The 15,414-nt window shown below is 33.3% G+C and overlaps 1 protein-coding gene across 40 annotated transcripts in view; it reads left to right on the top strand.

Annotated features, from left to right (window-relative positions):
* SOX5 (SRY-box transcription factor 5) overlaps positions 1-15,414 on the top strand; it is a 949,864-nt gene that overhangs the window by 561,345 nt on the left and 373,105 nt on the right. The window contains exon 1 of one of the 40 annotated variants that reach the window (XM_023644087.2): positions 1,562-1,663. The exons of the other annotated variants lie outside the window; for them this stretch is intronic. The gene's annotated coding sequence lies outside the window, so the exon portion shown is untranslated. Of the gene's footprint in view, positions 1-1,561; positions 1,664-15,414 lie in introns of those variants that run through there. 40 annotated transcript variants of the gene reach the window in all.

Genomic DNA, 15,414 nt, shown 5'->3' with positions numbered 1-15,414 from the left:
TACATGCAAGTTAGCAGGTAACCCCTAGGTGTGAATCAAAGGAAAGTTATGTGTTCACGTTCTGTCACCTGATGGCAACTTTAAACCTGCAAGTTTGATATTACCTTTTCAGGATGTTCTGATATCTTTGTTCCTTTTTTAAGTTTCTCATTTACTACTACTTTGTAGAGGAAAAGGTGCCTACAACTGATTACAGATTTTAATCACCATGTCAATAATTTGCAAGCTGAGCTAAGATACTGGGTTGGAATGTAGCTTGCATGAAGCAGTGGAGAAACTACACTTCTATCACACTCACACTGGAGTGCTGTTCTGAAGACTTAGCAGGAGACCTGACTGATTACCAAGAACAATTAATGGTTAAATGTCAGGTGGCATTGTGTACTGCTCAGTGTTCAGCAAGTTGATAGATATAGAAATGTGTAAATGTTGTGATTACTTCAGATGTTGGTGTGTTCCTTTCTTATCTTATGTTTCTCAAATACAATTAGCATTCAATAAAGCATTTACCTGTTCTTAGGGAGCTTTTAACTAAAATCTGTGTATGTATCACACCTGAGAGGCACATAATAAGACCTGTTTTAATCCTTTAGCACATTACTCCTCCATAGAGTTGGAAGCTATTTCAAATGGGTTACAGTCATGATGCATTTAAAAAGCAAAATTACATTCATGGAGAAAGTCTGATTTTTATTGTCTCTTCTTTCCCCTATCAGTTCTTCAGTCACCTAGTGAGTATGTGTATAATGCAGATGTGTATTATGTAGGTTCAGCACCTCCCTTTTTATAGATTAGTTAAATAAGTTTAACTGATGGATTTTTGTTTTCTTCTGTAATTTGTTATTCATTTGTGCTTTCAGTGAGGTTAACCAGCAGCATGAGAAATAAACCAATCTAGATATTTCTCTTGTGTTAACACACATATAGTTTAATATGTCAAGTTTCTGACTCAGATGATGACAGTCAGAGAAGATGTTCAAAGATTTAACCAAAACGTGAAATATGTTCCTTTTAATGGAAAAATTTTGTTGAACAAGAAGTGGACTAAAACATAGCAAATTCCTCCTTGCTTCATTCATTCTGTCCTTTCGTTTTCATTGATTGATAGCATCATCATTTATATTAAATATACAGTTTGAGTGCTTTATACATGAACATGATCCAAGTGATATTACTAGAGAAGAAAAAATTCTAAAGACTGATACCATTGCCCTTAAGTGAACAGTGTTTATTCGGGCACTCTTTAGAAGAAAGCCTCATATTCCTTCATTTTCATCAGGAACTGATAATGGTTCAGGAGAAGACCTTTTATCCTTTCCGACTTCTGTGTTTTCTCCTGCAGTTTGGAAGCTGCTCTCTCTTCCCGTTAGCATGATCTATTCTTCTCTTCACTTACTAGTTGAGAGTTCCTACATCTCCTCTGGAGATACTGTGGCGTATGGTTCTGCTTGTCCAATAGGGAGGTGTTGCATTTCTACACATTCAGTCTCCTTTTCCCTTGGAGCCTGAGAGTAAAACCTCAGCAGTACTCCCTGCCTTTGCCAGCCTGAGGAGTCAGAGACTCAAAGTTGTTCCCAGCTCTCGCGCCTTCATTGTAGAGCTGCATTCTGCTCAGTGGGCTGCCGAGAAGGACCAGACCGAAACAAGATTTAGAAGAATTCTGGTGAGATCTGTTTTTAGGGATATGGTATTTTAAAAGAATGCAGTAAACAAACAGAATTGTGGCATAAACAAAGATAATTAGCATAAACAATGTCGTTTTAGGACAGGTGGTTTAAAAAAACAAACAAAACAAAAAACCCAAATATGAACCCAACTTGAATGCTGCCAGTTTGGAACCACTGAACCTTAATCTGTACTTCATGAGAATTACCCAGGTTTGTTGATAAACTTGTTAACATGCTTTTTCTGTTTCCTTTGTATCATTTTCCGGTCATTATGCCCTTTTGTCACCCAGCTTGAAAGTAATTAATCTATTACAAGGTAGTTTAAGGACTTTTTACCCATAAAACAAGACAGAAGGAAAATTGGAAACAAAAGCTTGTGGATGCTCATAGACATTTGAAATCAGTGTCGAACCTTAAATCAATTCAAACCCGAACTCGGCTCATTGTATTTCAGATCTCTCTTTTATCTAAGTAACATTTCAGTCACTTGGCTCTTTAGTGTTAATACATTTACTTTTGTCTTGCCTTAGAATTCAGAGATTTTTTTGCTATGACTGAATCATCACTTGTGCTATATGTTTATTTCTAAGTGTTGCTTATTTCTTCTTATTTTTCTCTATGACTTAGTGAAGGTGTTGCAGCAGCAGCGTATAAATGTAGCTGGTGATCATGCAATTTGAGGATGCTAGTTATGGTGAACCACATTATCTAAAACTCCTATGCCGTCGTGATGCATTTTTATCTGGAGACATTTAGGTTTATTACTAAATGACGTTTCTTCTTAATGCCTTGTATTGAAATATTTTGACTTACATGAAACGTGGAGTGTAGTGAACAGAAAGCTGTTTATTTTTCTTGCATTAAGGACCAAAGTTCTTTTCTGAAGTTAAAATGATGTTTTTTTCTGCATTTTCTCATGGAGAATGGGGACCAGGAATTCAAAGTAGGTATCTCTGGTATTCTGTAGCCCTTTTCTTTGCTGAAATGAAAGCATTTGTGAATGAGTTTTGGTTTCTTGGAGTTATAAAGATGTGTGTAAACTAGTAAACCATGTCTCATTCATGTGCTATGGAGATTTCTCGTACTTCAGGGACAAAAATAATTTGGCTACTAACGAATTAGGGCTACCTGCCAGTGCCAACACATACTGTAGGTAAGAGGAACACTATAAAGAAAAGCTGCTGGCAGCAGATCCGTTGAAACTTTCATATGTAACAGCGTTTCTATTTCTGCTCTTCACATCTTTGGAAGAATGTGTTTTTTAGAAAAGAAAATGTTAAAAAAACAGAAGATAGGATCTTTCTTAAAAATGTATTAGTAGCTTCATTTTTAATATTTCTCATTATGGGGATGCATAGGGTTTCATTATGTTCTATGTTCCCCTACCCATCCCAGTCATTTCTGTCACATTGAAACCTAAGAATCAGATGCAGTGAGGATAGATGTAATATGAAGAAATGAAATTCACTGTATAGGGCCACAAAAAAAAAGGTACTCTCAAAACCTTCTAAGATTTTTATATTGGCAGTTTGAGAGAGTTAGATCAGTTGGGACCCTGAGCAGCAGTTTCGTGAAGAATGTGTCCCCTCTTTTAGGGCTTCAGGAACATTATTGAGAAAAGAAGAGAAAGGGTTAACCTGCTTTGCTTGTTGATAATTTTTTAACCTAGCAGTAAAAGAGGACACAGGCCCAAATAGTGTTTTCTTGAGCTTTTTAAATCAAAATTTATTTTAAAGTGTAGTAAATGATTTACTTTAGTGCTGATTTTGGTTTTGTTTTCTGTTTTTATATTAATTAGGGTGAGGATACCAAGGGGTTAGGTTGTTTGAGAACTAGTTGTGGAACTTTCACATATGATCTGTTCACTTGTCATTTTTAAACAATTTTATATTTATCTAATAAAAAAGCATCCTGAAGAAAGAGAAACACAAATGTTGAAAATGAGAAATACACCTTCACATAAGAGAACACACAATGAAAAAAGCAATGGCTTATTTATGCTATTAATTTTCATTCACAGTTATATAGGTTATTTGACAAAGTTCTAAAATATTTTTGTTCCAATTCTGAAGGTAAGGTATTATTTGCATACAATTCTTCCTTTGGGTTATTTACCTGGGCCAGAGTTTGTTGGGCAATAATTTACAAAGTCCAAAGACTTTTTTTACTCCTTTCCTGATGTTCCTTTGTTTTACTCCCCCCTCCCCCTTTTTATTTGCTATTGGGTTTCATCATATGTTTGCAAAGAGTTTGCAGGAAAATGTCACATAAAATTAATGTTAACATTTCTTTTTTTTTATATACACTAAAAAAGATCTATGTTGAAGCTTCATTAGGATAAGGTATAGTGTTCCTATTCTTTAGAAGAGAAAGGAAAGAACTTGTGATCAAACTATTCAATTTTTCATTCATTCACTAATTCCACTTTGACCTTGAATGAGTGGTAACTGAATATACAATATCAGATTCAGATTGTCATCTCTCCCATAGTATTATCAGGATGTGAAGAAAACTTTTATGTAATATTCAAAGTACCATTAATCAAACAGAACACCTAGGAATGGAAAAACAAAGATAACAATGAATGCTATTTCTGAGGCAAGAACTTCTGTTTCCCTCCTGTCCTAAACATAGCTACAATTTGGGAAATAGAGGAAAAGGTATTGTTTTTAGAGCCCTAAGGATTATGGGATTTAAATATGGTAGTATAATTGTTTATAAAAATCTGAGCATTACTGGAAAAATAAAATGGATCTAATTTGACCTATAAACAGTTTAGGAATATTTAATGCTTTAAAAGCATTCTTCTAGAGAAATAAAAGAATATTCAAAAGATCCTGATAGCAATTTAAAGCATCAAAGTGAAGGAGCAGAATATATAGACTTTTATAAGTAAATTAAGAGATAATTGGGAGTCACTAGCAGTTATGTGAAGAATTTATTTTCGGGAATGTAGTAGTTATACACATATACACATAGAAAAGTTTGGAATACAGGAGAAACTTTTTCACTTACAGGGTAATTGAATTTTGAATAAGTTGATTTTGAATAAATCCTACCAAGGCTTGATGAAGCTGCAGTTTAGAGGAGAAAATCTTGAAATGAAGAAATATTTTATAGAAATACAAACACGATTCATTCCCACTTTGTCATTTACAACACAGAATCCTATGGCATGAGCTATAGGGACATAAAATAGTATTCCAGTTTTAAAAAATCTGAAAGTGTTGTTGTGGTGCATATTTAATGGAAAGTTTGAATTCAAGAAGTTGGATAAATCAAGGTATGCTTGAGGAAAATTTGGGGATATTTGAGATTTTGGATTGAGATGAGAAAATTGAGTGTTAGAGGCGTAAGGCATACATATCAAATAGACTTTTTTTTTTGGTGGATTTTGAGTATTACTCCTGAAGCATTGAGCCTTTTCTCTTTGTTGATAAAAATTTACCTTTGTCAATATCTTCACTGATTTTCTCTTTGGAAGTGTAATAGCAGAAGTGTTATTAGCTGGGTGTAAGACCTCAAGTTCTAGTTCTTCCCCGCAGCCTGAGAAGAGGTTTTAGGTCTTAGTGTGTGTATTTGTAAAATGTGAAGGTAGGCTGGATAATTTCTAACATCTCTCAAGTCTAAATTTCATCACTTTGAGCTACATTTCCTCACGTCAGTTTCATCACTTTGAGCTACCTTTGAAAGATCCCTAGCTCCTTATTCTGATGGTCAGAACTATTACATTGATGCAGCTATCTGGAGACAGAGTATCTCCTATAACCAGCCTTTACATGTGCAATCACGTCTCAGTTCCAATGAGTGGTGTCGTGCAGGAACAAGTAACCATAGTATATTTTAGGAGTTTTTAATCTAAAGTACTATGTATAATTCTAATTTAGGATTAAGTGCTTAAATTTGCGACGAACTATTTTGAAGCTAAGTGTTTCAAAAGATAAAATTTATATTCTATGTGTCAACTATTACAAATATTGTGAAAAATAAATTACATATGGATTACTATAGAAGGCACTGTGGGGGAATATGAAAAGCATGAGAGTGGCGTTTTAGGTCAAAGAGCTGAAAGTCTATTTATAAGGATAAGATAAAAGAAAAAAAATTAGACAGTAGAACATTAGAACAACATAGGGGCTCTGAACCGTATATGTCTCTATATGAGTAAGTAAACCACTGGGCTGGATAGTGGCAAGATCAACCAAAATTACAAACAGGTAGTCCAAAGAAAGATTTTAAATGATTCTGAAAATAAATTAGAAAACTATTATCATTAGCATCAGGCCAGCAAACCTAATATGCATTAGTTGGTGGTTGGCAATTTTAAGAAAAGAAAAGTTAAATTCTATGAAGCGAGGAGTAGAGGAACAACCAATGAAAGATGCATTAAAAATCTTTGCTATCTGAGAGGACGAGCTTCACATATTGTTAATATCTTACATTCGGCAGATTGCATGCTTTTTTTTTTTAACACAATATTTGGAAAAAAAAGTGTTGTTATACTATCGGCAACATAATCTTTGACTACATATCCAAGGACCTTCCATGCTATCTATACTTTGAAAATATGACTGTGGGCTCATGAAGTCCTTGTACAAATTAGTTATAAGTTTAAAAAATAGATTCATATATTTGGGATGACATAGGAATTGGCTATATGTTAAAATTAATTCTTTACTTAATAATTACGATGGAGAAGTTTTTATTCTATTCTTGCCACTTTTAATTTAGGAATAAAGAATGGGTGTTATTCTCTTATTCTGGTATGGATATAAAGGTTGTTAAAAAAAAAAACAAACAAACAGAAGAGGACCTTATTGATCCAGAACTACTTTTAGAACTAGGACCAAGGGAAATGTGCAAACATCCTACTGTTAAACAAGAAAGAAAATCTGGAAATCATCCCAGTTGGGCAACTTACTGCTAATATATTTTACAATCCAGCATTTAGTTATATACAAAGTTGGCATAGGTTCCTACAGTTTCTAAATCAAGAATTAAAACTTTGTGATGTATAAGTCACTTTAATTCCTTGGGTTTCAGCCATGCATCTATAAAATGGGCTTTAAAATGAGTATAAAATTATTTATCTCCCGATGCTAATGAGTCATCTCAAACTTATGAAAATTTATAAAAATATTTGGATATCTCTGAATTCAAGCCACTGAATTCAAACTTTAAAAACTAGGTTTAATTTTTGGCAAGTGTAAAATGATCAGCACTTCATAAAAATTATATATTTCTATTTGATAACATACGAGTTTGATATTTAAAAATTATTTTAACATATAAAATAATAGCTATCAGAAATTTATTGACTTATTTTTTTAAATTATGTAGTTAATGAAACTCTAATTGTTTTAAATGCACTTATGATTACTGATCCCAGATAACTTGCACCTCAATAGCAGCAACATAGCTATAGTTTCCTCTGAATGGTTACTGCTAATAATGAAATAGCCTAAAAACACCTCTCTTCACCTTTTATATGTAGGAAATCTGATGCACTAAAAGTTGTTTTTGCAAGTATCCATATATCAAGTCTTTAAGTAATGAATTTGGTGATTTAACATATTCCTGTGCTTTAACCTATGCAAATTAAAATTCATTTATTGTGTATAATCATAAAAGTGAATCATTTTATAGAACAAATTATCGGACAACAAAAAAGAGTGATTTTTCTGTTATGGTAAAAAAAGTCACAAACACTATTTATTGCTTTTTGAAGTGTTATGTGTACAGATATTTTAAAAATTAGAAAATATTAAGTAACTTGAAGCAACTTATCTGTACAAATACAGTACATCATAGATTTTCATAGTAAAAGTAACATGAGAGGTTTTTGCATTAGCTACCTATTTCTTAGACTGTAGATGAAGCTTGGAGAAATTTATAGATTTCTTTTTATGGGTAGCTTTATAACAAGCAAACAAAAACACCCAAGAATCAGAACCTTTATTTTTGATACGAAATTGTTTTCCACTGATATAATCTGTTGAAAGCCAGAAGCCATCCAAAGTGCTGATACCAATTTAAGAAGATGATCTTTTGCCTTAATTATACATCTGGGAAATATTAGCTGAACATTTTGTGGAGAACAGTGAATACCTTATTTGCCAGTTGTCTAAAATGCTGCTAATGATCGACATAGTGCCAGTGTTTTGATGGCTAAAACCTAGGCTGAATATGAATACAAAGAACACAGTTGGGGGAAAAAAAGCGCACATTTTATACAAAACAGATTTCAACCATCTGCTTGGCACTTAAGTTTGCGACTATAGGCGATATATGAAAGAGACCACTGTCCACGTTATGAATGGTATCACTTTTATTGGTACCTTAGAAAAACCGTAGGGTTTTGAAAGCATATATAACCGCTGATTTTCTTCAGCTAAATAATGAAAACAAGGGCTTCAGCCAAAATTTTGTTCCCCCTATAATCTCTTCTATGTCAGTCTTCTTTTCCTAGCAAAATGGGTTTTGCTAATAAAGTAGGTCTTAGTGCTAGACCTCAGAATATTAAAATATACCAGACAACACTACACAAGTGGCCCTTAGGACGAGAACCCCAGATGGTTATGAGATAAAATACTGTTTGCTTTAGGAATAGGTTATGTTCCTGAGTCTGTTGCCTGAATACTATGGTGCATGTCAAATCAGCATGGAAGTTAATGGTCCAGAAGCACTTTTGAATTTAATGCTTTCCCATTTGTTCTGAATTTATAGTATTAAATCAGACCAGTGCTGTTTCATCACTAGCTCAGTAAGGGAAAATCCTGCTATAGATAGTAAATTATAGGCAAAATCTAATTATTTGACCCATTTCATTTACCTTAAAGTTATAGGAGAAATCCTCAATAAAAGAATATTGGCAAATATTATATACTAGAAGCTTTTGACTTTATAATAGTAGTTGGTAAGAGCAATTATAGACTGTTACTTAGCACATAGTAAGCAAAAAAGCAATTTTTTGACCAAGTTATTTGACCTATTTTATTTTCCTTAGCTGAAGTATATTTTGTATTTTTAAATATTAGGAAAATTGAACTATTAGAATGTGTTAGCTTATTGATTTGTTTATGTTGTATGAATTTCCAAAGATATATTGAGACCTTTTTAGCTCTTGAGGAAGAAGGATGTGATTTAGTAAAAAGTATAAAGAAATGCTCTCAGAATTCCTCTATATTTGTGTTTTCCAATATGGTAGCTAGTAGCCACATGCACCTATTGAGCTCTTGAATTGAGATTTGCTGTAAGTATAAAACACACACTGGAATTTGAAGACTTAGTTTGAAAGAAAGGATGTAAAATATCTTACTAAGATTTTTTAATATTGATTCTGTATTGAAATGACAATATTTGGATATATTGGCTTAAACAAAATATTTTATTAAAGTTATTTTCACCTGTTTCTTTTTGCTTTTTTAATGTGGCTGTTAGAAAATTTGAAATTACATGCTCGGATTTGTGGCTCACATTATATTTCTATTGGATGGCGCCGTTTTACCCCCTTCTGTGGAGGGAGGAAAATTAAAACTTCTATCTATATCTAAATTCTAGTTGTTCACGTCTCAGTTGGGTAGCAGTGAAGCAGAAAGACTTAAATTTTTATTAGCTGTCTTTCTTATTAGCTTTCTTCTACAAGAAGGCAAAATTTTAGCACTTTTAAAAAGACCTAGTGGTAACTCTGACTGACTTGCACAGATGTTTATATCATTTACCCAATGAATGCTGTTAGTTTCTGCAAACTGCCATGGAGTTACAGTGGAAAGGAAGATGTTTGCTTAAAGTTTGTATAGATGATTTTAAAGAACATGTTTAAAAAGGACAATTAATTTACTTTTTGAAACACCACTAGATGTATCTGTAATTTATCCACTGGGTTTTAAAGAAGTTTGTGGTGGGGTGAGACTACCTTCAGCTTTTGCATCCAGCTGATACTACACAGTTTCTAAAATTGACCCACAAGATGTGATTCAAGCTCTTTCTATACATATAGAGATATAGTTATAGAGAGAGATATAAAGATAGCACTAACATTCAGTATGTACTTATTATGTGCCAGACTTAGCCTCACAATAATCTTATTTGTTATCCACATTTCGCAAATGAAGAAAATGAAACAGAGAGAGTTGCCTAATTTCTCACAGGTAATAAGTGGCAGAGCTGGGATACACCCAAACAGTCCACATGCAAAGACCTTACTCTTAATCATCAAATTGTAGTTTCATCTATGTAAGAAAGTGCTTTCAGAATTTTATAATCTGTTATTTATTTTAGTGGCAGAAATGTCTTTATTCATTTTAACAAATATATTTTACATGCATCCTATACCAGGCATTATTTTAGTTGCTGAATAAATGACACTATAAATAAATAACAACCAATGGTTGTGATATAAACTTCTTATTTCTTCTCTCTGAATGAATTCATTCATTCAGGGCACAATGGCACAAAGTGCTGTGCCAGGCAGTGGGTATCTAGACATTTGGACAGTTATATTAAGGGTTTCTTGGTAAAGGCTACTTGGAACTGTTTTCAAGAGATTCCAATTTCCAGTGCACATTATAGATGAAAACTCCTTACTGTGAGAAGTGTAACTGTAAAATTTCTCAAGTATCTCTTCCTTAAGTCCTTTGCTATGGACTAGCTATTGAAATAATATCTATGGACAGGCAGTGTCTTTGCTCAAAAAGTTTATCTGATTAGTTTTTGCCATCTTAGTTGGGAGGAAGCCTCTTTACAGTATAGTACATTTTTTACAGAATGGTAATTTTATAGTAATTATGTCAATATTCACATCTTACATGGAAAATTGTGTGAATTGGTAAACAGTGATATGCTTAATATGATATTAATCTTTTCATCTAACTTGTAGCCATGACATACTAATTTTATTTGGGTAACACGCAGGGGTGTTGGTAATTTTGAGTAGAAAACTCAATCAGGCATGATAAAATAATGTGGCTAGTAAAAAGACTGCAGGTTCCTGGGAACAAGAACGCATGTGGGAATGGAGATGAAACTTATGGTCTTATTCCATGGAATTTTTCACTTTTACTATGAAAGTAATATATATTAATATGGATTTGAATTGATCCGTGGATCTATGTTTTAAGTCTTGACCTTTTAAGTGTTCGTCCATATATAGATAGGCTGAGGCTTCTGGTTCTTTCTTTGATTTCTTGATAGTTTACTATGGAGAAACCATCTAAGAAGGTAACTTTAATACATTAATATTATTTGATAGAGTCCATATCCACATTTTCTAATTGTCCCAGCAATGCCTTTTACAGCATTTTTTTCTCTTTAAATCCAGGATTAAGGCAAGCATCAGGTATTGCATTTGCTTGTCATTTGGAGTCAGACTGCTTAAATTTATTTTACAACTCCACTGCTTATTAGCTATGTGATTTTTGAAAGTTACATGAACTCTGCATACCTTAGTTTCTTCATCTCTGAAATGGGGGTTATAAGAATTTTCATCTTTTAGGTCATTTTACTGCTTAAATAAGAAAGCATGTGTACCTTAGTATGCTCAAGAAATGTGTATTATTATTTCCTTGAACAGGTTTTAATCGTGTAGAAAGAATTCCAAGAATATTTCAGATAATACGGCAAGTAACATTGGATTGCATACTGATGTATAGATATCAAGTACTTTACTTAGTAAGTAATGTTGTAGCCAGTGGTTTGTACAGGATTTATTAGAACTTTAAGTACTTCCTAAAAGGATTAAAAGACTTAAAATAAAATGTTTATGTCACAGAATCACTTATATTTTACATATTATACATATATAATACATGTATTTGTGCTATATAAAATATAATATGTACATATATTATGAAAATATATATGATGCTCATGTTTAAGTTTATATATATATGTGTATGGATAGATAAAATAAGGGGAGAGAATTATTTCTAAAACCTTGGCCAAGACTAACTCTTTGTTACCTGACAATCATAATGAGGTTAATGGTTATCATTTTCTGAAAAAAATAAGAAGTTTACCATTATATCAGTAATCACAAGGGTTTTGGGGGGCCCAGATATCTGAGGGAGTAATTTATTTTGTGAATCCTTAAATTATTTTCAATAGCAGTATTGTAGGAGATTCATAAGGCATTCTTCACATTGCCATATTTAGTAGAGACCAGATAAGAGAAAGAATATTGAATGATAACTAACTTAGTGAAGGAAAGCATTTCTATAAGTAGCTGAACTAATGTTTGCCAGGTATGTAGATTTCCTGGTGAAAGGATACTGGCAGAGATCTAAGAAAAGGCTAACATGTCCCTTAAACTATCTTCTTTAAATAACAGTTGTTACATCCAAGCTGTTGCTAAGAGATGAGGAACAATCAGTTCTTGACTGAGTTGTATTCTTGCCTAGATTGAGGGCACTCCCACCTCTGTCCTTAAATTGACTCTGGGTTTAGCAGACAATAGAGACAAAGCAAGAATTTTCCTCAGGAAACACTTTTGGATCTGCTTGAGTACCTGAAGAGCATCCCATTGCGACCCTGGGCAATAGTATGGTACAACATAGCAGGGGTTATCTTCATTTGAAGCATGTTAAGGCTGTCTATTATTAATTAATTGTCCACTCTGATAAATGTGTTGTTTCTGCAGATTTTGAGCAATACAGCATCTCACTGGGCCCTCTGGATTGACTTAAAAGTCGTCCCAAATTAACTAAATGAATTAAATTAGCAGATCATTTTACATGCTTTCATATGATTTACTAGCACATCTACGTTTAGAGTGATGTAGACACAGAAGCATTCCCATCTTGATTGATTCATTTAAAAATATTTAGTAAATACTTACTATGTGAATGATTTGTTTGGCAAGGTGAAAGTACATATCAATATGAATAGAGGAGTGAGAGGTGAATGCAGGAAAGCGTGTAGGATAAAAATGACATTTACAATTTATCACTTTGTTAATATGAGAATATCATTTAAACGTACCACTATTTTCCATTTGCAAACTAAAGTATCACCAAAACTGATGGTTTTGGTTGAGGCATAATTATCTCAACCTGCTCTTTATGACAACATTTAGGCATTTACAGATCACAATGGCAAATCTAACTCAGAAGTGCTGAAGATTTTTGACTTTAAAAATTTGCTACAATTGAAAACATCCTAGTCATCTAAAAAAAGGTCAGCTATTCAGATATGGAGCTGTTCTTAATGTTTCCCTTTCTTTTTTTATTTCAAAAAATTCTAAGTCTACAGAAAAGTTGAAAGAGCAGTCATTGAGCATCCATATACTTTCCCCTAAGTTTCACTATTTATTAGCTTTCGGCTCCTTACTTTCCCTTTCTCTCTTTCTTTCTTTTTTCTTTTCTGATTCATTTGTGAGTAGGGTATTCTCCTGCATAACCACAATAACATTAGCATATCCAAGAAAGTAACTGTAATACATTAATATTATTTAATATAGTCCATATCCACGTTTTCTAATTATCCAAGTAGCCCTTTTATAGCTTTTTTTCTCTTTAAATCCAGGATTAAGGCAAGCAACAGGTATTGCATTTACTTGTCATATCTCTCTAGATGTCTTTTAATTGTAAATATTACCCTGCTATCTTTTTGTCTTGACATTTACGTCAACATTTTTAAGAGTCCAGGCTATTTGTTTCATATGGGTGCCTTTTAACATATGGTATCTCACAATCTGGATGTGCCTGATTATATCCTCATGATTAGATTCAGTTAGATATAGACTTTTAAGACAGGTGGTAGACCATTGTCCTTTTTTAGATCACTTAAGATTATAATTAGATCTGTCAGAAGTGGATACCTACCAAGTTCAAATTTTGGTGTAGCAAATTCATGGAAAATGTGTTTGTGTTTTTTTTAATTGGCTTAGATTTTAAGAGCTCTAATCTGTGATCAGAAAGCTATGTGAGCCGTGGTGATTTGTCTGTCAGAGAGCTCTTTGTTACTAGTTGGTACTAGTTGAGAAAATAGGGCTTCCTTAATCCAAGAAACCATCATGACTTATAAAGTCTGCTCTGAAGATGGCCATAAATACCAAAACTTTTGCAGGTAATAATCTAAAAATATTTATTATTAAGTCTGTGTTAATAGCATAGCACTGTAAAAGTATATTTTGTTACATTGGAATTCATACTTAGAACTGCAGTGTTCACTCTTTATGAAAAACATGCTAGAAGTCAATTACCTCAGTCAAAAAAAATCCAACTCTTTTCCTCATTCTTCATGCACCATTCTCACATTTTGAAAATTGGAAATAATCCTTTCAAAGTTTCTAAGATATTTTGTAAATTTTGAAAAGAATTTAGAGGCAAGTACAAGCTATCCTTTTCTGTTTTAAGTCTACCACTCTATTTAATAAATATATGTTAATATATATATATATATTTAAAGATTGACACCTGAGCTAACATCTGTTGCCAATCTTCTTTTTTTGTTTTCTTCTTCTTCTTCTCCCCAAAGTCCCCCAGTACATAGTTGTATATTCTAGTTGTAGGTCGTTCTGGTTGTGGTATGTGGGATGCTGCCTCAGCATGCCCTGATGAGCGGTGCCATGTCCATGCCCAGGATCCAAACCAGGGAAACCCTGGGCCACCGAAGTGGAGTGGGCGAAATTAACCACTTGGCCACAGGGCTGGCCCCTATATAAGATATATTTTTTTAAAAGATTATGGAATGGAGATCTTTTTTGTTACCAAGATTTTCCAATTCTCTTCAAACAGAGAATTTAACAGTTTGAAAATTGCCCCTATTTAAAGCGTACAGCACAGGCTCTAGAATCAGGTGTCTGTGTTCAGATCTTGGCTGTATATTTCACTACCTGTGTGATAATGGCTAGTTTCTTCACCTCTCTGAATTTCATTTTCCATTTATGTAAAAAAAAAAATTGTAGCTGTTAAGTAATTGAATATAAATAGAGTGCTTATAACTGAACCTAGGTTAGTAAGCAGTAAATACGTATTAGCTAATTATTACTGATGGTGAATTGTCAATATTTTCAGTCACTAATAGAAATTTTTGAATGGCACTTGAAAGAACAGATTTTTAAAGCAACAGTAAAATGTTTGTGCATCCTTCATGAAATATTTATTGAATACTTTGTATATATTAGACAGTGCAAGCTTGTGGAGATTTAATAATGATCAAGACACATATGGATCTTGTCCTCATCGAGCTTATAGTCTGATAGGGAGACAGACATTAAACAAATTGCAATAAATAGAGGCAAATGTTTTGAGTGAAGAAGTGAGTACAAGGCCTTATGGGAGCACACAAGGAGACCTAATCATGGTCTATGTGTTAGAGGCTTTTTGAGGAGGGGTGAGAATTGAAGATGAAGAGTGATAGAATTTTCCAGACCTAAGCAGTCATGTGAGTCAGAAGTGTGGGCTCTAGAGTAAGAGTATCTAGTTTACAAGCCTGGTTCAACCACATGCAAGATGAGTTCCCTTGGGTAAGTTGTTTAAATTGTCTGTGCCTGCCTCAGTTTCTTCATTTGTGAAGTGGTGTTAATAATAGTGCCTACCTCATAGGCTGGTTCTGAGGATTAAAAAAGATGATTCATGGACAACTCAGAACTGTCCTTTTAAGTACCAAATAATGTTGGCTCTATTATCAGAGGATTCAGCTTATACAAAGTCGTGATAACACTGGTATAATCAACTGAAGGGCCTAAAGTGCCTCAACTTATTTCTTGATGCAACTGTGTCATTATCATGTTCCCTTCAGCTTTCAT

This window comes from Equus caballus, chromosome 6, assembly GCF_041296265.1.
Source record: "Equus caballus isolate H_3958 breed thoroughbred chromosome 6, TB-T2T, whole genome shotgun sequence".
Taxonomy (NCBI): domain Eukaryota; kingdom Metazoa; phylum Chordata; class Mammalia; order Perissodactyla; family Equidae; genus Equus; species Equus caballus.
The sequence above is the reverse complement of the archived record's forward strand: the minus strand, read 5'-3'. Positions and strand labels throughout refer to the sequence as shown.